The sequence below is a fragment of the Macaca fascicularis genome, chromosome 5 (genome assembly GCF_037993035.2).
Source record: "Macaca fascicularis isolate 582-1 chromosome 5, T2T-MFA8v1.1".
Classification (NCBI taxonomy): domain Eukaryota; kingdom Metazoa; phylum Chordata; class Mammalia; order Primates; family Cercopithecidae; genus Macaca; species Macaca fascicularis.
The window spans coordinates 101,908,069-101,931,933 of NC_088379.1; the positions used below are offsets into that span (position 1 = coordinate 101,908,069).

Genomic DNA, 23,865 nt, shown 5'->3' on the forward strand with positions numbered 1-23,865 from the left:
TTATTTGTCTTAGAAATTAATGAGCTTCTTAGAGAAAACTCTTCTTCTGCTATGAGCAAACATGCTCTGTTTTGAGGATCTTCCAGAATGGGGCCTCTTCCTGAGACCTGGATGGTCAGAGTATGTGTAGAGTTACTCCGAACCCATAAAATAATCGTTAAACACTCTTGTTTCATAAGCATTGGGGAGAAAAAAAAGACCCAGACATTATAATTATTGCACAAGAAAATTTCCCAAGCTGTGAGAAATTTGGTAAGTTATTGGAGATCCATTAACAAAAAGAATTCCATTTCTGAGACAGAAGGATGGCAATAGCTACAAGTGTTGGTATGATCCTAAAAGGCAATTGGGAATGATGTCCTTTGAGGACTTTTTCCTCCACTCCATAGAAAAGCATTTTATTATCTTACGTAAGTGACTGAATGAATATGAGTTACAGAAGGAGAATACTTCTTTAATTATTTAATTTCAATTGACTGAAGAGAGACTCATGAAAATTAGCCAGTGTTTATAAAAATGGCTTACTGATTAAAAGCATATAATTTCAACCCGCTTTTGATCCTTAAGAAAAAAAAAATCCCCTTAGAAGGTTTGGAAAATTCCTCAAAAGTAGGCAGCTGTTTACACTGTTTTGTTCACTACACTCTCCTTTTAGTACATGAGCTAAATATTTACTAAAAAATTCCTTTTCACCTAAAGAATCATCCAGAATCAAATAATTTTTTCTTGTATATCTTGTAGAGATACATCTTTTTTCAAGTGTTTCCATTATGTTTAAGACTGTTTTTCTGAGAGACAGAAGATAACACACACAGACACACACACACACACACACACGCTTATGTTAATCTACACCACTGCTTTGTGGCAGAAACAATGAAATCTATATTAATAAAGGACTTATTATGATTTACACATTTGGCCAACTGTATAAAATTCTTCTTAATGAAGAGATGTGTGTGAGCATAATTATATAAATGTTTTCTATCTGATGTTTATGTCATGGTTTAGCAATTAGTGAAATTTGTAAGTTGTATGAGCATTACTTCATAGACTATCTAGGAAATTCTTTTAACCTAAGGCATTTAGAGAAAGGAATTTGGCGGGCGTGTGGCTCACGCTTGTAATCCTAGCACTTTGGGAGGCCAAGGCAGACGGATCACGAGGTCAGGAGATGGAGACCATCCTGGCTAACACGGTGAAACCCCGTCTGTACTAAAAATACAAACAATTAGCCAGGCGTGGTGGCCGGCACCTGTAGTCCCAGCTACTCGGGAGGCTGAGGCAGGAGAATGGCATGAACCCAGGAGGCGGAGCTTTCAGTGAGCCCAGGTGGCACCACTGCACTCCAGCCTGGGCAACAGAGCGAGACTCTGTCTCAAACAAACAAACAAAAAAAAAAAAAAAGGAAAAGGAAAGAAAAAGGAATTCATCATTATTGAAAAGGAAAAAGAAAATAAAAGGGAAAGAGATGATCTTATTTTAACCAACACAGTATGAAAAAATTTATAAAGAAATCTTAACCTCACAAGTTCTACTTCTTAAAGATGTAACACGATTTATTCTACTGAATTTAGAACTAAAGTCTAACTTACTGTTCTTGGTTAATACTGATAACATAGCAGATTTTGGTTCTATATTGACAAGGAATATTAATCTTTGTATTCATTTTGCCAAAGTAAAACAAGTTCATATTCTGCAAGAAAAAAATATAAAATATCAATTGTCTGATCCTTCTACATTTCAACCAATTGAAGTTTCCATTCAAAAAATACTTTAATTTTAAAAAAGCTGAAGAAATTTGGCTCTGCATTAATTCTTTAAAAAGAAATATTGACTTATTTTGAATGTTGTGCCTGATTTCTGTAACTTGGCCACAGTGAAGTTTCTTATATCAGTCTAGTAACAGGAAAGCCCTGATTTAATCTGATTGTAGGTTTGCACCCTTATATCCTCCCTTCCCCATTCCTTGCCAGTCATATCCCTAACATAGAAGAATCGCTTGGTCTCAGAAGCTCTATTGATGATTTAGAAGCATTAATGAGAGATACAGAGAGTAAGAGCTAAAGTGAGAGCAAGAGAGGGGAGAGAGAGGGAGAGAAAGGAAGAAGAAGGGCAAGCGCAATCTGGAGGGAGTAAGAGTACATGCATAAGAAAGATTTTCTTTTCTTTCAGAGTATTCCTCTTGGTTTCAAAGGTGCAGGAATAACTTTTTGTGTTTACTGATTAAAGTAAAAATAGAGAATTTGAAATTTTTATAAATGTGACTGCAAAATTAGCATTAGTAGAAAAATCTGTAGAACACAGGACAAAAGACAGAAATTCATGAAAAATTATTAAGGAGACTTAAAGAGTAAAGTACTGGGAAGCACATTTTCTACGTAGAAAACTTTAAATTATAGGCCCTAGTCAGGGAGACTAACATTATATGATATTCAATTGATGCTATTAAATGATTAGAACATCATTTAATTTTTTATGTCATAATCCTAAGAAAGGACAGATTCATGTTTTCCTCTGTTTAGTAATTGCTCTGGTCTGAGTTCATTTATAGCATCATTTACCAAACAAACCCATAAAAAATCATTATTAATTCTCAAGAAAACTCTTGAATAGATTGTGTATAGTGCCATTAATTGAAGGTGTGTTTCTCAAGACATATGAAGATGCCTTCATGCTATTCAGTCAAGCACAAATCTAATGATATGTGTGAGGCAACAGAATTGATATGTCAGCATTTTTTATATAATTGGAAAGCTTCAGTTTGCCATTACCTCTATGCTAAATAACACATTTACATTATCCCCTAGATTGCAGACAAGCATACGCCTAATTATTTTATTTCTGGCATGCACTGTAGAAGAATTCTTACGCAAATAATAGAATTAGAGAAAATGTTCCTTTGTGTTTTATCACTCCTTCCGACCCTGTGTGAAACTCATTAACTTCCTAGGAGGTGGGAAAAGTGAACCAACGGATGCTGGAATAAAGTATAGGACAAGCACGGTTGCTCATATTTTTTTTCTTTTTTTAACATATTATTTTCCAAAAGAAAACTTTCTAACTTAAGAAATAAATTTTCAATTGAAGAAAAGGTTGTAAGCTAAAAGTATGTTTATCTGCCTGAAACATGACTAGACTAAAGGTTGTCATCAGTTAGAGAAAGTCAGACTTTAGTTCTGCCAGTGTTTGTCTTTTAGAAGATAGCTAGGAAGACCTATAAAGATGAAGAATAAATAATATAACTATGCTCACGTATTTTGATCACTTGTATTCTATTTTCATTCTCACAATAACCCTATGCAGCAGGATTCTCTCCCCTCATTTTTGATGAGCAAGCTGCAGTTGAACCAGGGTAAGTAACCTGCCCAAATCATAGAATTAGCAGAGGGAGGAAACAAGACCAGACCTGATCACTCTGTGTTTTATACCTCATTTTCACACTATCCCTGGATTCAAATGTATTGGCTTTGAAACTGATACTCTCCTGGAAATGTTCGTGTTTATGGGGATTTTTTGTTGAGTATACCAGGAAATGACAGTGGAAGAGACCCTAATCCCAGGACGTTCTGAAAGGAGAAGAGATTAAAATGAGATTTGGGGATAACATCTGGATTTTATTTGTTTGTGATATTCTAATTATCCATAGAAAAATAATGCCATTGTTTTTAACAAAGCAACAGAATTGCCAGTTTTTTATGGTTTCATTTTATTAATAAAAAACCCCATTGAATAAAAGGAATAAAATTGGTCTCATATTTTGAATATAGTCATCCAATTATCACGTGTATTTTACTTAAAATTTTAGAATCATAGCAATCACTCAAGTAACTTGCCATCTAATGATTAAACACATTCAATTGAGTAAACAAAGATTAGCAGCACTACATATAAAGTGTTGAAGTTGATGCTGTGAGGTGCTGATATATAACACCCAAATACTACCAATCAAGTAAAGGGAATGAAATATAAGCCTTAACATCTATCATAGAAGGTGGAATATGGGAAACTCTCTTTCAGCATATGAAGTGCAGTGATGAGTCAGAAGAGCTCAGTGGAAGCTTCAGAGAAGAGAGAGCTTTTGCCCTGGGTCTTGGATGCCGGGTAGATCATTGTTGGCCGAGAAAGTTATAGGAAAAAGAAACAAGGCATTCCCAAAAGCAGCAAAATCTGAGCAAAAGCATAGCAGTATTGAAATAATTGAACACATTTCATATGTAATTGTCCTGAAGAACATAAATGGGAGTGACAATGGGACCAGGTCTTGGAGGCCTCTGAATGTCCTATTATAGTATTTGAATTTAATCACTGCCTTTGAAAGAGATTCAGCAAATAGCTTATATATACACTTGAGTTTCTAGCTGAAATAGTCACCTAAATTGATGGGTAGAATTATTTAATTTCTATACTAGAAGGAAATGTGATATGTTGAAAATCACTTCCAAGAGATGATTACATAACAATGTGGACTCCTTTGTCAAATTTCTATAGCAGTTTAGTTGTACAGTGGCCTTTCGTCTCAAAAGAGACTCTAGCAATTTAAAAAAAGTACTTCTCTTCTTTGGGGAACTAAATTAATCTCTGTCTTCTTGTGTAAATGCTCATCTAAGAGAGAGTTATAGGAACCTTTAAAATCAATCCATTTTGTTCTCAAATATGGTTCATTTAAATAAGTGATATGAGGAATAAGAGACAAAGTGAGATACTTTGTTGATTATTCTATAACATAAAATGCCAGTTATTATATATGTCTTTGCTAGACTGTGCTAACATTTTTGAGAAATGAATGACCCCTATGCTAGGTATACTCTCTGTGATAATGTTTATGATAAGAGGAGAATCATGTTTATGATATATTTACTGAGGCCAGGCGTGGTGACTCGTGCCTGTAATCCCAGCACTTTGGGAGGCCGAAGCAGGTGGATCACTGGAGGTCAGGAGTTCGAGACCAGCCTGGCCAACATGGTGAAGTCTTGTTTCTACTAAAAATACAAAATTTATCTGGGCATGGTGATGAGCGCATGTAATCCCAGCTACTTGGGAGGCTGAGTTGAATCACTTGAACCTGGGAGATAGAGGTTGCAGTGAGCTGAGATCACACCATTGCCCTCCAGTCTGAACAACAAGAGCGAAAATCCATCTCAAAACAAAACAAACGTAGAAAGAATCTTACAGGATCTGTGCTAGCATATTAACATTCTGTCTTGAATTATTGGGATTTACAGTTGTTTAAATTTTCAGTGCTACTTTTCTAGTTTAAAGACATTAAATCAGTGATTCCAAAGGGTTCTTAGTATAGTCTCAATAAAGTGCTATTACAGCATTTTGAAGAAATTCATAGAGGTGTACTTTATTCTCCTATTCCTACCTATCCTGAAACTCTCCAAAAAAGACATACACGCAGATATTAGCTATTCAGGGCTTTGTCCCCTTTGCCTTTACCATTTAAGTGAGGAGAGGTGTTCTATCATATTAAATTTATAGCAATAGGCCTCCACATCCATTGTCATGCAAATAAGGCACAGGTACACACCTAACTTCCTACTATTCCAATATGGGTAAATGGAAAATAGGGCATGTTGAGGGAAAACTTATGAGTAAGAAAGTATCAGGGCGTGTGTTATCTATGGGGTCTCATTAGACCAGATTGACTTAAACCAGCTATGGCTGTACTGGATGTTCCACAGAAAGAGCTTTTGGGGAAGAAACATCCTAATAAAGGAAATGACAGGCAGAAAATGTCACAACAAAGGTGAAAAAACTAGAACTTGTCAAAGTCTTTATCAAAGTCTTGTTAAAAAAAAAAAAAAAAAAAAAAAAGGGCTGAATCTCCAGATCTCACCCTCCGTTATCAGCCAGCTCTTCAGTGAGTGGCTGTAGATCTGCTAAAGGGCTTCTTGTTAGTTATCAAAAGCGGAGAAATGGGGCCTCCAGGGTCATTCGATTTGCCTCTTGGCATTCTTATAACTTAATCTGGTCAAATTCCATGTCAACATAGATAAGCAGAGAAATAATTACTACAGTTAACTGATGTAACATCTAATACTTTAAAGTAGGAAAAATGTAGGTCAATGAGGATTTAGTGATAAGCCAGAAAATGGTGTGAGGGTAGGAGTAGCTAGTGTATAAATAGTACAGCATTATATATTACTTGTGGCTTCAATGAACGTACAGTTTCACTATGTTTTGAGAGGTAGAATACACACATGTGAAAACATTTTAATCCTCTTGATGTTCCAAACATCCAAAATGAGTTGTAGAATAATCATTGGTATATAATTTGTTTCTTTAGCAATTGTATATTGCAGTTGTGTGACAAAATAAATACTATCTATTCAAATCAGATTATATAAAATAACTTTTCATGTTCTTACAAAGATAATATTTAATTTGTTGAATTCATTTAAAATTTGTTTTGTAATTCTTTATCTTTTACCGTGTCCAATATTGAATCTACTACTAGGGTGATAAATTAACATCTGGTAGGGTGAAACATAAATTTTTCTTTCTCAACATCTAATCAGAGTTTTAACTGTTTTATTCAGCAATTAGCTACTGGCAATTACTATTTCTATTTTTATTTTTCAGAATGCAACATTTACTCATAAACAGCTGCTGTTTAGAAAAATAAAGACTGTTTATTAGTAAAATGCAGTATTAATATTTGGTGCACTATAATATCACGTAGACATTGTCCTTCTTAATTTTGGGTTCCAATCACTGACCTTATAAACATAGAACACAAAGGGCTATTTGGAGTAATCCTCACACAAACCATAATAATTCAGCAAGTGGCATTTTAATGTATTTTAAAATTGTCATGGAATAATCATTAACAACTTGAACCTATAACAATGTTGAATTTGCTTTAGTTTGTTTCTGTCTCTAATTGAGCCCAATATATTTTTCTGATTATTAAATATACTGAGAAAATGTGGATTAACAGTGCCAAACATAAGTAGACAAGATCATGGGAACTGACCTATTGCATCAGCATGACCTGGATATGAGACACAGAGTTAAATGAGATCATTTCGCATCTTTAAGATTTGACTGCCCTGCTGGATTTCAGACTTTCGTGTGACCTTTAGCCCCTTTGTTTTGCCAATTTATCCCATTCTGATTAGCTGTATTTATATAATCACTGTACCCCATTGTATCTAGGAAGTAACTTTCTTCTGATTTTACAGGCTCATAGATGAAAGGGACTTGCCTTGTCTTCGATGAAACTTTGGATTGTGGACTTTTGAGTTAATGCTGAAATTAGTTGAGACTTTGGGAGACTGTTGGGAAGGCATGATTGGTTTTGAAATGTGAGGACATGAGATTTGGGAGGGGCCAGAGGTGGAATAATATGATTTGGCCGTGTCTCCACCCAAATCTGATCTTGAATTCTCATGTGTTGTGGAAGGGACCCAGTGGCAGATAGCTGAGTCATGGGGAAGTCTTTCCCATTCTGTTCACCTGATAGTGAATAAGTCTCATGAGATCTGATCGTTTACTAAAGAGGAGTTTCCCTGCACGAGCTTTCTCTCTCTTTGCCCCCTACCATCCATGTAAGATGTGACTTGTTCCTCCCTGCCTGCTGCCATGATAGGGAGGCCTCCCAGCCATGTGGAACTCTAAGTGTATTAACCTCTTTCTTCTGTAAATTGACCAGTCTCGAGTATGTCTTTATCAGCAGCCTGAGAGCAGTCTAATACAATCTCTTAATGACAGTTTACCCTTTACCAAGCTAATTTAGCTTAGTTCTCTCACTTGTAAAATAGGAAATTATAACAGAACTCATAAACATTAAGTTGGGTGAAATATTCAAGAAGGCAGATGGACACATAGGAAAGCCTTGGTAAAGAGTAAGTGTTATAACTTTTATTTTACTATGTAGCACGCCTTTTTTCCAAGGTGTTTTGCTGCAAACCCCAAACCAAGTGCCTGAGTTTCCAACAAAAGAGAAAACCAGGCTGCTTCATGGGCTCTCAGAACAGGATATATCTTATGATCAAGGAGCTCAACATTGATATAGCCTATGATCAAACAAAACTGCTCCTTACAATTTGTGGCTACAGTTTCAATATTTAAGAAAACAAAAAATAGACAGATGGAAATTTTAGCAGCCGTTTTCAAAACCACATTTTAGTGACTTTATAATAATCATATAGCTACATTATATTATTTAACTTCATGATACTAGGTTATTTTATTCATGTTATTTTTATATTTTCCCTTTACTGATATTTAACAAATATTACATATTGGCAGTCTTCTAAGTAATAAAACATTATTTCATTTAATAATCATAAAACCAAGCATGCTATTGTGTTATTACAAACTGCAGAATAGGAAACCGGGACCCTGAGGAGTGTAAATAAATTCTCCAGAGTCAGAAAGGTAATAATGTTGACCCTATTTTTATGTGCCTGTTGTACTTATCTTGGGAGAAAATGTGATATTGGAAAAGAGTTGAAATTGTATAATTATTGTTTTTTCTTTTAATTGACTGATATGACATTGTTTACATATTGGCTTTTGTCTAAAGAAAGAGGACATTATTGTAGTTTTGAAAATATGGGCTGCCTTTTATAGTTGTACCATAGTTTTGATAGCTCAATTTCACATACAGATACATTTAACGTCACTAGATACAGAGTAAGAACTTTGTCTATTATCTGCTGAATGTGTCATTTCCCACAGGTGCTAAGAACTCTCAAGCCATGGAGAGAGATGCATTTGGAGTTGTTTACATTCAGACAAAGCCCATCTGGTTGTTTGCAGCTAGTCACAAGGTAAGCAGGGGCATGCACGCACACACACCCACACACAGACACACACACACATGAATTATATATTTCAAAATAAATTGGAATTACATAAATTAAAAAATAAATATTTTAAAATACGATTGTAGTATGGCTGTGTATTCATCAGTAGCACCACTGACTAATACCCAGGAAAACGAATCTGCAGAAGAGTCCACAAATCTACACTTTAAACAAATAAACTTTATAAAATTGCATGTAGGGTCGTATGTTTCAGGGAGGGGGATACGGGATATAGGGCTGATATAAAGAAGAGGAAATATAAAAAAAATGCTGACCAACATTAATTAAAGTCTACAATATGCTTGCTGTTTCACATAGCCTGTCTAATTTAGTCTTCTAGCAACCCTATTACATAATCCATTTAACAGATAAAGAATGTGATGCTAATATATATTAAATAAATAACGTAGAGCTACATGAAATGTGAGGATAGAAATTTAACTTGATAGAATGGAAAATCAATAATAATAAGATGACAGCGGGATTGCTAATTGATGGTTTGATTCCTTTCACTTTACTTTCTCTGATACTTTTAAGTTTAGCACTTCCTTGTTAAATTTCTTGATGTTCAAGTAAATTGAGTAAAGATTGTTGTAAATATTTCAGAAAAATCTACTATTTTATTTCCATGTCAACCATCTTTATTTTAGACCCTACAAAATAATATATAAATTTTAATAAATGATTATTTACAAATATGTTGATAACTTAGGGGTTTAACTACCAAAAATGTAAATCCATAAAATGAAACCCATTATATTTACATAATTTATAAGTTTAGCAAAATGTGAAATATGAGTTTTGAAAACTAAGGTAAGTGGTGATAGGAAAATATTCATCATATTATTCAATTGAAGAAAAACTTCATGAAGAATAAAAAGTTCAGGAATTATTTATTCATTAAAAGAAGGACTTAATGCAGAAAAGGATTCTTCCAGTTGTGTGTACTTGTGTGAAGGAAGGCACCTGTTTCAGTAGAAGAGCAGTAAGTAGGTACTAAAATATTAGATGATAATCATTAAAAGATGGTTAGTGATGTTCCTGTTCTGAAATTTATTGAGTGAATGAATAACAAATTGATATTTTGCCCATTTGACTGTCTGGAAAATACAGTTTTTAAACAGATTTTCAGTTTTATAATGTAATTTCTGGGAATTAGTCCCAGAACGCTATATTATCAGATACATGCTTCTTATTTTTTAATTTTTTTGTTAGATAAATATAAACCTATTTCTAAAATATAAGGTATATCAACTAAAAACAAAATCTTATATTGAAATGTGTTCTTGGGAGTGCTTCACTTTTATTTGTGTGCTATACATGATTTGTTGGCACTGGAGGCTAACAATACGTACATAATCCCAGAGCCCCTGTGGGATAAATTGGCATGTAGCATAGGCTGGTGATAATCACGTCTGACATGTGCTTCCAGGTATTTGGCGTCTGAATGTACTGTGTCAGCTAGACAAACATAGTCAGAATTTGGGATGGAGGAAACTAAGAACAGTAAAACATTTTAAACTTCAAGAAATTACCGGATATTTGCATCTTCGACAGAACAAAATTTCCCTTTAAATGAATCAGTAGGCATTGGAAGTTTGGTTTCACTTCCCCCTGCTCCTTTTTTGGACTTTATCCAATTTCATTTTTAAGGAAACTGCACCATAGGTGCTCTTTATTAGCTGTCCAGATCTGTATGCTGAAGAGTTAGTAGCAACTCCTGGTGACATGTTATAAGTTCTTTGGTTCTAGCCAACTTTGAGCTATTTTTTTTAATCTGAAAATAGTCTACTATAAATAAGTAAATGAATGAATGAATGAAATAATGGATGAATCTGAGATTTTTATAAGCCTTGCTTTATATTATATAAGAGCTAATTGTATCAACCAGTGCCCTTTCTAATACAGCATTCTGGTAAACTTCATTACATTTCTTACAGATGGATTTCTTTTTTATTCCTGTTTTCCAGGATGAAATAATCTCTTTAATAATATTCTCTGCCATTAACTTGTAGGCGTGCTGCAAGTTTTCTTCTCTATAAACAACTAGTGCCAGTACACTTTTGACTGCATGCAGTATTAATTGCCTTTTCAATTTATTTTACTAATATTATGAATGTGTGCTTGAATTCTTACTTCTAGGACACATCACAAAATTTTTCTATGGGCAATAAAACTATTTCTTGTAAAACAATATTCTTTTATGGTATTGCACAAAGTGAATGAAAAATTCATGAGTTAATCATTGAAGATATGTATCTATAAGTTAAAAAATAGTTGAAGTACTCTTGAAGATCATTGCTCATTCTGCTAAGAAAAGGCCATTGTTACGAACATTGTGGGCTACATGATAGGAACCATTTCTATTAGCCTCAGCTAAAGCCTTTATCAGGTATCTGTTTTTCTAGATTCCTGAATGTAATACAAGAGTAGTATTTTTATTGCCTCAAGACCTAAGTATAGTCAGTTAATAATTTATCACTATTATCTTAAGTTAATAATGAGGATAATATCTCCTGCACAGTTTTACAGTATTACATTAGAAAGCAGAAGACTTTCTGTGGAAAGCATTTTCCTCATGTAGAAGCAGCACAAATGTTACTGGGTATACATCATTTATATATTTTAAAAGGTACTAGTACTATGTAGACATGAAACTCTATAAGATCACTTAGTAGGTTAGAGACTTTTGTATAATTTTTGAGAGTTTTTTTGAAATTTAAAATAATTTACTAGTTTCTTAAAAAGAAATTGTAATTTCTTTTAAAACATCCTGAAAATTAATATGCTAAAATGAAAAGATTATCTATACATTTCCATTCTGAGAATCCAACTTAACTTTATGTTTACACTTAGCAGAATTGTTTAATGTAACTGTATGCATACATTTTTAATTTTAATAAAATTAAAGTAATACTTCATGTGCTATTTTAATTTATCTCAGTGATATAATGTTAATACATTAAAGCATTTTCATGATAGTATTTTCCATGTCAATATAAAGTTCCATCCTAATAACTTAATCTTTCAAACCTCAATGTTATTACCTGAAGTTTATTCATATATTTTCCACTATCACAAATAATATTACATTAAAAATCTTCATGGCAAAACATTTGTATACACCCTTATTATTTTTTAGGATTATTACTAAAAATGGATTTGCTAGGTATTAAAGCAATGTGTCAGGTACGCTTCTTTATGTACTAGGAGTTTAACATCTATTATCTCCAAGTGGAGTGTACTGTTATCTTTATATTAAATATGAGATATCTAAGGCAGATTGAGTTTAAGTAACTTGCCCAGCTGTTATATTAAGTGATCTCAGTCTATGTTCTACAATATACAACAGGGTATGTATAATCCTTGTTAACTTGATTAGTATTGCTAAATTACTTCCAAGTTACACAAGGACAGTGTATCTTAATTAGCAACGGATGAACATTACTTTTCTGTGAAGTTTGCATCGATCCTTTAAGAATTCACAAAACACAGTATACTGTTCTGACAATATGGTTCTACTAACTGACAAGGAGTAAGCTTGACCAGTTGATACTCTACCATATTTAAGTTTGCAAGATTTGATAGTCCATTCAGCAGACATTGATATATCTATTTCAATAGGAATTGAAATTGAATTTTGGATTAACAAATTCTTGGTGTTACTGTAAGATTCGTTTTAGGTTGTAAGGACTGTTGCATTGGGTAGGCTGATACGACCATAATAGGAACTTTTTCTCCTAACCTACTCGTAATTTCACATGTACTTAACCTAAGAATGTGTATGCCTGTATCACGTTGTCTACTTCCACCTGTCTAATTTCTTCAATTACTTAACTAATGTGAAAGGAATGCCCAGAAGAGGTGTATTATAATGAGTTTGCTTCATTAACCTTGAATTTCTGGCATAATTCATTTTTGGAAAGAAGATAGAAGGAAGCATATCAGTCTAACTTCATACGACTCATAATCAATACTAGAGATTCCTGTGTAGCATTAATACCAAGAAGCCAAAACAAGATTGATGTTAATTTATATACTTCAGTCATCTGCTTGAAGAAAAGGATAAAAGCATAGGATTATCCACAAACCCGTTATGACTTGAAATCATTTCAGAATCTATCATATAAAATAACCAGCAATTTAGTATTCTGGTATTTGACATCAATAACATTTTAAAATACCATATGTAAAAGACTTCCTCTAGTAATTTGAGAGGTTGAACAAAGAGAAACACCAAATACTTTATAGCCATAAATAAAAGCAAACTAAAAATTCTAGTTATAGGGGAAAATAATGACATAGGGTTAGGTTTTCAGAAAAAAACAAGCTATCCATGAAACAAAATAATACATCCAAATAAATACATATGCATTCTAAACACAATATCTGGATTGTTTTAGAAGTAGGACCCTACCTTTTCCTTAGAATATAATTTAGTTTTATTTTGAGGATGATTTTGTGTGTGGGATAACCCAGATTCATGTCCCATTTCAGGACTGTGATATTATAGAATGATAGTTCCAACTTTCAAAGCTATAAACTCATTGTTTTATGAAGAATTTTGTAAATTTCTAAAAAAAATGTAATTACCTTTCAGTTACTGTCATACTTATTACTTTTTTTTTATTCACTTTTTCATCTCCTAAATGAAATTGAGAATAATAGAAGTGGATTATTTTGTATTCTCGTTTCCTGTAGAACAATTAAACAGCACTGCAATATATTTTATGGAAGTTCTTTAGAAAAGTAAAAATTAATAACAGGAATATAGCAATTATATTATTTCATATTTGCAGTGTACTGAATATTCAAATTACCAAAACAATTGAAACAGGTATAAAAATGTGGATTCAATTAATGCAAAATACCCTGTGATTTTTTTATCTATAAATTGTGAAAAACAAATTCTTGCTTTTGCTGGTTAGTTTACATGTTAAACCACAACTTCAAATCGCTCCTTACTTTGGTAAGCAGACTGTACGTCAATTCTGCAGGTCCCCACTTAAACTGAATGGATGCTCTGTTCAGTCTTTTGCTTCTATGTGGGAACAAGCCAGACCAGAATGTTGGCTCTGAATTTGATCTGCAGAGCAAGCACTGTTGCTGCCTTTCCCAGATTCTCCTGAGAATGGATCTACCCATTCCTCAGCTGCTAAGTGCTGGCTGCTTGCAGCCCACAGCTGTCCCTTCCCCTGAGTATTGCCCTTGGCTGATGGGAACTGTCCAGCACAGAAATATTGGGGAAACAGTGCTTCTCTTCCACTTTGCAGGCAGCCTTAATGACTTACTGCCAACCGTGAGAAAAAGACTGGTCCCTTACTTCCAGATGGGACAGTTGAGTGGTACCATTTCCACTCCTGGATTCTCTGGAATATGAGACTGGGGCCACACTCTACCTGCACCTCCACCTGTGCTTAACTTTCCCCTCACCTATTTTTTTGTTCCCTCAGTTTTTACAGGTGTCATCCCAAACCACTTCAATACATCACTTGCACAAAAATGCATTTCTGAAACTCTGCTTGTAGTGAACCTGATCTAAGACAATCTGGTATCTTTACTGAAAAAAAAAAAAAAAAAAAAAAATCAGTGTCAGCATAGAAATTAACTCTTTGTAGTGTAAAAGTAAGGAAGTTCCCCACGATTATAATTTTGTGCATTCATTTAAAATGAGATTTTTTTAAATGAGTTCAGCATATTGGTTTATTACTTAGTGCTAGTCTGCATTTTAAATCAGTGTTGTGGCTAATAAAAAATGAAATTGCTTTCCTAGTATAATTTCATTAAAATGCATTTTTTTACCTTTAAAAACAAAGTTTATTTTTTCCCCACCTTAAAGGTAAAGGAATTTAAGAGTACTGAATGCACTTTCCAGTTTTCTGGAGAATGGAATGTGCATAGCTTATTTAGAATTCACAATGAATATGAAGAAAATCCAAATTGTTTCATAGGCATGCGGGGTTGTCTCAGTGTTTTTCTTTGCTTAAATGATATTGACGGGTGTCCTTATTGAACAGGAAATAAGTATGTGCTTGGAGCCTCACAGAAAACCATTCATCATTCTCTTATGCAAAAGACAGAACCCCTGTGCCAGCACACAAAATCCAACGGCAGCTACAGTAGCAGAAAATCAATAGACTGTATTAGAAAACTCAGAGGCTAATCAGAGCCCAATCTGCAGGCATGATGTACTCTGAAAGAAGCATTGCTGTAGGACATAACTCAACTCTCTGACACCAAAGACTGCAGCTTAATTCAAGCATTTAGGGGGAAAATGAGGGTTTTTAAAAATATACATTTTGTTCTTTATTGCCTCCCAGAGAAGCTTCAGTGTAGTACTGTAATGAATGATGATAACATACATTCTTAAAAACGGATGTTAGCTCAGTCGTTATGCCCAAATAGAATGAGTGCCCCTGCTGTGTGAAGCAATGAGATGTCATTAGTAAGCAGCATCTTTGCTAAATGTAGGATGCATATTGTTACTTGTTAAACACACTATTAATATCTATAAAGGTAAATGACAATTGGTCCTTCCCTTTCATTTGCTGTGAGGTGTTTTACCTGATATTGAACTCTCAGTGAAGATACATACTCAAATTGAAGTTAGTTGTGTGACAAATTTCAAATAAGTTGCACTTTATAATGAAAATGTGTTTAGGTTAAATTATTCAAAAATACCAGGCTCTGAACAATATCTGAATATGTTATACTAGTATAATGTTTTCCCTCTTGGGAACTCAAAGAACTTTAGAATATATTATACTATAGCTTTTCTCAATTTTCTCTAAACTAATTAGAACATATACTTTATTTAAGCATTTTTTTGCCATTCTGGAAATGTGCATTTATGCATGGATCATACCATCAATATAGGTTCATAACATCATATACACCTTTTCTTCTGTTTGTATTATTAACATTTTTAGGTCATCAACAAGTCTCCAATAGTAGGTTAGTTTTTTGATACATGTGTACTATATATAAACATGATTCCAAATTGCATATTACAAACTCATGCGTCAATATTAAAGGGACATTTGTGTTTTTAATAAACCTCTGATTTTATCTTAATAACTTGAATTTAGATATTGCATAAATATATGCACTTATTGTAGTAGATGAAATGTCAAGGTCAATTTGATTGTAATAATCCTAGGAAAATGAAAGTAACATCATGAAAAATGATGCCCTGCTTGGAAACAAAAGCTAATTAAGATTTTTTTAATGCCCCAGAGAGAGAAATGTACAGAGTAGTCACAGTTGGTTTAAGATTGGCAACTCTGTCGGATGTGACAGCACATTCAGCTCATCCCACGCAGATACAATCCGGCATCTGGGATGATAATTATTAGACTTCAGAACACTTCTTGGAAATTTTCCATGTATTAGAGTGCTTGCAAAGCAGCCCTTCTAGAACTATCATAGTTTTATATATTGCTAAGTGCCTTATCAATATTTATTTTTCACCTTTCTTATGAATTATAGCTGTTCCGATATTCTAAAAAGGAGTACTATAGATTTAACAAAGTAATATTTTTTAAAAAGTGTAAATATTTTTGTTGTCCTTTTAAAATCAAATCCTGTAATTTACAATGCAAAATTTAAAATTCTGAACGCATTGCTTCGGTGAGCTAATGCTCGAGAATAAACTCTCATAAATAAAATAAGCTAGCAGGGTTAGTTTTAGCATAAACTATAAACATATTTTACCTTTCTTTTAACTACTTAGCAAATTTGAGATGTCTTCTTTATAAAGGCTTTTAAAATAAAATTTTAGACATATTTACATATATAGCATGGCAATACAATATTCATAACAAGAACTATATTTGGTAAGTAATTTTAAGCTAAATAAGAAAAGACACATTTGAAGCTTCAACGAATGTTTTCTGATGGATTCCACTAAACACTGAAATGGTTGATTTTATTTTCCTTGCTATCTGAGAGCTAATATGGTTTGTTTAGACAGGCAGTGGAACAGGTCCTGCCACTGTATGTTTGGGGTAAGTTCCTTCAGTGTGCTTATCTGCTAAATGGCACAGTTAGTACTGCATTCCTCGTAGAAATGCTATAAATAATAAATGGCACAATGTATAAAATCATTTTGGACAGTATCTGGTACTACTTAAATTGTTAGTACTGTTGTTACTATCAGCATTATGTTATTAAGATTGTTATTACCATAATGAGAAAATTTGACATAATGGAAGTTTGTAGGACTCTGAAACAAACATATCTGGTTCTGAATATTGATTCAATCCCCTCAAAATTATTTGATCCTGGAGAAGTATATTGGTCTTTTAGAGCCCCATTTTTTTACTCTGCAAGATGGGGGGACTCCTACCCAACAAGTCAGGTTGTTGTTAAAATCATGGTGTTTAAAAATCCTGTGCTGGCTCGGCACGGTCCTCATGCCTCGCCCGTAATCCCAGCACTTTGAGAGGCCAAGGCGGGTGGATTAGCTGAGTTCAGGAGTTTGAGACCAGCCTGGCCAACATGGTGAAACCCCGCCTCTACTAAAAAGTACAAAAATAAGCTGGGCATGGTGGCTGTAATCCCAGCTACTTGGGAGGCTGAGGCAGGAGAGTCGCTTGAACCTGGGAGGTGGAGGTTGCAGTAAGCCAATTTTGCCATTGCAGTCCAGCCTGGGCAACAAAAGGCACACTCCATCTTAAAAAAAAATAAAAAAATCCTGACCCATAGCAAGTTCTTGATAAATGATGTCTTTTAGTTACAGGAAATGGCTCAGGGACTTTATTGGTTTCTTTCTTTTCTTTCCTTTTTCTTTTGTTTTGTTTTGTTTTGTTTGGAGACAGGGTCCCACTCTATCACCCATTCTCTACCCAGTAGAGTGGCACAATCACAGGTCACTGAAGCCTCAATCTGCCCTGGCTCCATTGATCCTCCTGTCTCAGGCTCCCAAGTAGCTGGGACTACAGGCATACACCACCATTCTTGACAAATATTTGTATTTTTTGTAGAGACAATGCTTCTCCAGGTTGCCCAAGCTGGTCTCGAACTTCTAGTCTCCAGCAATCCACCCACCTCAGCCTTCCACAGTGCTGGGATTACAGGAGTGAGACACTGAGCCTGACCAGTTTTTTAATGTATCATTATACTATATACAAAATATATTTTCCAGACTTTGTACTTGCATCCTCTGTCCTTTGTGGTGAAAGAAATCATATAGTATATTTTTATTATTTATATATATTTTTCAAAATACAATTGCTTTTATTGTTCAATGAATTGATTCCTTCACTCAAACAATGTTCACAAGAGGCAATATTATATTGATTTTTGCTTAGAGTATTTCACCAAGCATGCACATGTCGTTCCATAGTTAAAATACAAGCTTTGGGCATTCATTTGCATGCTTAGATATGTCTAACTGGAATGATATGATTCAACTTAGTAATGTTATGTAAAAGGATATTAAATCTCAGAGAAATTGCAACTTGCTTAGGAAATAATAACTACCTTCAAAGAAACTACCAGCATGCTAATTTTTGTAAAAAATGTAAATATGCATGCACACATATATTCATATATCCTAGTGATTATGGCCTTATACATATTAACTTTAAAATAGTTACTATGTAAACAAAAGTACAGACCCATATAACAAATAAAATTTGAAGTAATTTTAAGATATAAATTTAAAGATTCTCAATTCCTAATTACAAATGACTTCCTTCTGATTGGCTCATAATCACCCTTGTATTATTAGTGTAGTTCTCACTTTGTTCCAGGCACTGTAATATAATCTTTTGATAAATAATTACATGTAATTTTCTCCTCAAACTTTCTTTAAACTTATTCCTTGGCCTGAATTCTACATTTCCAACTGCCAGTAAGATGCTTCCATCTAGTTGTCCATCGGGCAAACAGAAATCAAACTATCTATGGCTAGAACCTTCAGGGCCACAGAGTAACAGGGATTATACAAAGTTTAATTCAACTTGTAGAATTTGAAGAAATTTTATTGACTATAAACATCTTGCTGGACACATTTCAGACCAAATAAAGCACATTTTTAAAAGGCATCTGTGCTTTCATATGAAGATATGTTCTCAAATCTTCTTCCAATTCTATTCTCTCGCATTGCATAAAATTCATGCCTTAGACTCTTTAGCAAAGATGTAGTCTTAGCTTATGATAACCATAGTTTCCATGTTGTTTTATGTCCTAGAAATCTTCAAATATACTTAAATATGTTACTGAAAATCTTTTAGATACAAGTAATAATACTGCTGGCTTCTATAACTGGGAAGTCTGTCGTCCATGGCTTTAGGCACTGCTGAATTCATGAAATTAATAATGTCAAGGCTATGTTTCTCTTGTGCTTAAACTCTCTGTCCACATGCTTGGTGAAAAGGTTACTGGCAGAACCCGACTCACATCCTAATAGCCTATCAATGCCAGTGGGAAAATGACATTCTATTTTAGTGGAAAAACGCCCTTGGAAGGACTCTGATTGGTCTAATTTTGTCACAAATGTTTGTTGAGTAAGTGAATCTCTTTCTCTTTTCTGTATCAGTTACTGTAGCCATGGGTTTATACACCTTGACTTTCCAAGCCTGCAAAATGGGCACAAAACTGTGAATGGGGAGTACTAGTTTCAGTTATATTTGAAGACAAAGAGCAAGTTCCACAAAGATGAATGTTTCTGCTAATTAGAAGAAAAAAGAAAAGAAATGATGTTAAACATACCAAGAAATAGATATAAAAATTATAAGATTTCCTGATAATAACTTACATGCTGGTGTTTCCTCCCAGTATCAAGAATCCATAATAATAAAAAAATTAAACCCCCCCCAAAAAAAAGAATCCATGTAGCAAAAATTCTAATTTACATGGATCTTATGACCAAACACGAGAAAATCTGATCCCTTAAGAGAGTCATGAAAATGTAAAATGTTGTAGTTGATATTCTAAAGCATTTAATTATAAAAAATAATCTACTATGTAAACAGCTATTTTTTCAGAGTATCACCCAAGTGTGCATATTTAAACAGTATGTTTTGTTCTTTAAAAAGATTGATATAGCTTTCATGATTATTTTTAGCATACAGACTCCCATCCATTTTTTTAGTTTTTTTATAATTCGTCTGTTGATAAACATGGACTATTTGATATGAAAAATTTTATACAGTCTAGATTCTATATGCATAGTATGGTTTAAAATGTTCCTTTTTCCTCTCTCTGTATTTTAAGCAAATTGGCAGCTGGGTATAGAGGCCTGATGAGACTCATGTCCAAACCTCTGGAAAGGTTATAAATGGTGGTATGTTTTTTGTCAACTACAGATAATGTCTAGTTTTCTCTCATTTTTATTTCTGCTCAATGCCTAGATCCATTAACTCACTGGGGTGACTACATGATGATATTATCTTCTGTCATTTCTTGTTCATTTGTTAGATGATATACTTTTTCAAATTGGATCTGAAAAATTCATATGGCAATATATGGACTGACACCATGGAGCTGAAAACACCAAATTTCTAGATTCTGTTATACATTTCCCTCATTTATTATTTGGATACCCAGTGATACAGTTATTAAGGAAATAGCAAGATTTATAATTTATTATTTTTTTCCATTTACCAGTATTTGAAATAATAAACTTGATTATGATGATCAATTTATGTGTTATGTTAGGGTAAACAGTTTCTCAATAAACACTTATCTAAACCTTTCTGTGAAGGTATTTTGTAAATGTGACTATAGTTCATAATCAATGAGTAACTAAGGGACTTTACCCAAGTCAATCAGGTGAAAGGCCTTGGAACCAGATGTAGGCTTCCCTAAAGAAGAAAAAAGTCTGCCTGCGGAGATCAGCTTCCACTCATGACCAAGAGTTCTAGCCTGCCCTCCCCAACAACCAGCCTTAGAGATTTTAGAATGGCCTTGCAATTCCCCACAATTGTACAAGCCAAAATAATATATACTCAACACAGAAACAGAACCAGTTTCTGTTTATGTATAATTATTGATTATAAATAATAAATATAGTTGTATATATATAAAACTGGTCATGTTATATATATCAGAATATTCAACATAATATTATATATATCCAACATAATGTATTTTTGTTGAATATACATCATATATTCAACATATAATATATTGAATATATTATTATGTTATTAATATATATTATAATATATAAATATATTCAATATATTATATTGAATACATATAACTGGTTCTGTTAAAAAAAGATATATATATATATATATATATATATATATGCACACTGTTTCCTACTTCTGGTACCAACATTTATATCAGTCAGGTATCTGTTGAATATTAAGGAATTAAGGATTAAGGAATATTAAGGATTATGTTTTCTGAATAGGATCTGGGTTTTGTTGAATTGCTACTCTAATCTGATTAGATCTAAAGGTACTAATGCCTCTATTTTCAATGGTAAAGAGGGCACTGTTCATCCATGACATGATGTGGCAATAGAAATATGCAAAATATTACCTTTGCATACCCCTAATCAAATACATATAGAAGGGAAGTCACTAGGTGACAATGTATTAATAGTTGATACTTTATAGTAGTCAAATTGAAGAGTATAATGATATGAGATGGCTGGTCCTCATAGCACTGGAAAAAGTAGGGGGAGATAAGGATGAGCTCATGATGTCAAATTCTCATCTCAAGCTGAGTTTGAATGACCTGAAAGCTTCTATATTTTCCTTGAAAGAAACCTTTATGTTTCGTAATCGTAGGACTGAGATTTTAGAAAACCAAACTCAGACTGTCTCTTGAATGGTGGGATTACAAAGCAAATCGAATTCCTTACTTCCCAGGGTGTCTTCTGTTAAAGTGAGGGTATTCTCGGGGATGGTGGCTCATGCCTGTATTCCCAACACTTTGGGAGGTCAAGTTGGGCAGATCACGAGGTCAGAAGTTTGAGACCACCCTGACTAACATGGTGAAACCCCATCTCTACTAAAACTACAATAATGAACTGGGTGTGGTGGAGTGCACCTGTAATCCCAGCTACTCAGGAGGCTGAGGCAGGAGAATCACTTGAACCCGAGAGGCAGAGGTTGCAGTGAGCCAAGATCGTGCCACTGCACTCCAGCCTGGGTGACAGAAAGGCACTTCTTACATGGCAGTGGCAAGAGAAAATGAAGAAGAAGCAAAAGCGGAAACCCCTGGTAAACCCATCAGACCTTAGGAGACTCATTCACTATCATGAGAATAGTATGGGAAAGACTTGCCCCCTGATTCAATTACCTCCCTCTGGGTCCCACCCACAACACATGGGAATCCTGGGAGATACAATTCAAGTTGAGATTTGGGTGGGGACACAGCCAAATCATATCACCTTCCTTGCAAGCCACTGTTGATTCTAGACAAGTGCTACTTCAGTCTCTCCTCTTTGTTCTAGATTCATAATTAGACTAAGTTTTAGCAGGCTCCAAAGAGTACGGTACAAAGTGTAACCCATGAATAGGTGTTCTACACACTAAAAGAACTGCATGATTATTCTCAATTATACAGAAATCTGAAGAACATGTATGGGTATAGATCATAAGGGTGTGGATAGTGGTGGAAAGAACATAAAGTTAGATTAGGCCTAATTGATTAATAAAGGCCCACTAAGCAGATATTCTGGACAGTGTTTTTACTCAAAGTGTTAGAAATGGCCATAACAGTTTTTCGGCTTATTGGCTAAAATATGAACCCAAAGGTAGCTCTACTAAAAGAAGCTGAAATGTCAGAAATGATTTGGTATATTATAGAGTAGGATATCCAGAGGGCTTAGAGAGATTGGAATGATAGTGTAGATTAATAGTGTCAAGAAATGTTCATCTACACTAGGAGGATTAATAGAACACACCTTTCACTACAAATGTGAGAAATAAATTTTTGAGTGAAGGCCCAGAATCCTGTGTTATTCTCCTATGCCAATCATAAATTCAAGTGTAAAATGCTACCATCAAACTGGCAACCCTAAATGCAAAGGGGAAAATGGGATACTAGAGTGGAAGGGGCTAAGTGTTGATACTTGATTGCCCAAGACATGGTAGTTGTAGTTACCCTAGCAGAGAGCAGAGCCGAAGCAATCCAGAAACCTATATAGCCTTGGCTAGTTGATCATGGAGTCCTTACAAAAGTAATAAATAGTTTGACGGTCAACTAAATCCTTACTTAATTCATGTAAGCAGAAGAGACTTTAGTTGAGTGAACAGATGTCTAACTTGAATCACCAGAATAGAGAGTCTCTGCCTCTCAATCAATTCCTGGACTTAATGCCAGTTTATAGACTAAGAACCCCTTGAATGAAGGATTCTTCATTCAAGGATTCTTCATGGTTTCCTTGAGGAAAGATCCTACTACACAGCCAAAATTTTACTGTTAATCTTTACCTTAGCCTGCCCCCACAGTGAGTTATGGCCATTTAGCAGGGCTCCTGTACATTGAGAGAAAGGAAATAATCATACTTTTCAGGAATTACTTGACATTGACTTTGAACTGACACTAGTTCCAGAAGACACAAAATGTCACTATGGTCTATCAGTTGGAGTAAGGATTTAACAGAGGTCAGATGATCAACGGAGTTTTAGCTGAAGTTCATCTCACAGTGGACTCAGTGTGTCCCTGACCTCTTACTGTGGTAATTTCCCCATTTTCAGAATGCATAATTGGAAAAGACATGTTCAGCAACTGTAGAATACCCACATTGTTGTTTTGACCTGTAGAGTGAGGGTTATTATGGTGGGAACCCCAAGCAGAAGTTACTTGAACTAACTTTTCCTGTAAAAATAGTAAACTCAAAGCAATAGCACATTCATGGAGGAATTGCAAACATTAGTGCCACTGTAATAAACCTGACGGATGAATGGGTAGTGATTCCCACCATATTTCTATTCAACTTACCAATTTGGTATCTGCAGAAAACAGAGGGTTCTTAGAGAATGATGGTGTATTATCTTAAACTTAATTATGTGGCGATTCCAATTGAAGTTGCTATTCCAACTTGTGCTTTCATCAATTGAGCAAAGTAACACATCCC

The 23,865-nt window shown here is 34.2% G+C and overlaps 1 long non-coding RNA gene across 1 annotated transcript in view; it reads left to right on the plus strand.

The window, feature by feature from the left end:
- The window catches only part of LOC123573599 (uncharacterized), a 197,849-nt gene that overhangs the window by 146,477 nt on the left and 27,507 nt on the right, over positions 1–23,865 (plus strand). Inside the window, exon 2 of the long non-coding RNA XR_006698243.2 lies at positions 8,692–8,783. This is a non-coding gene — a long non-coding RNA (uncharacterized lncRNA). The remainder of the gene's footprint in view (positions 1–8,691; positions 8,784–23,865) is intronic.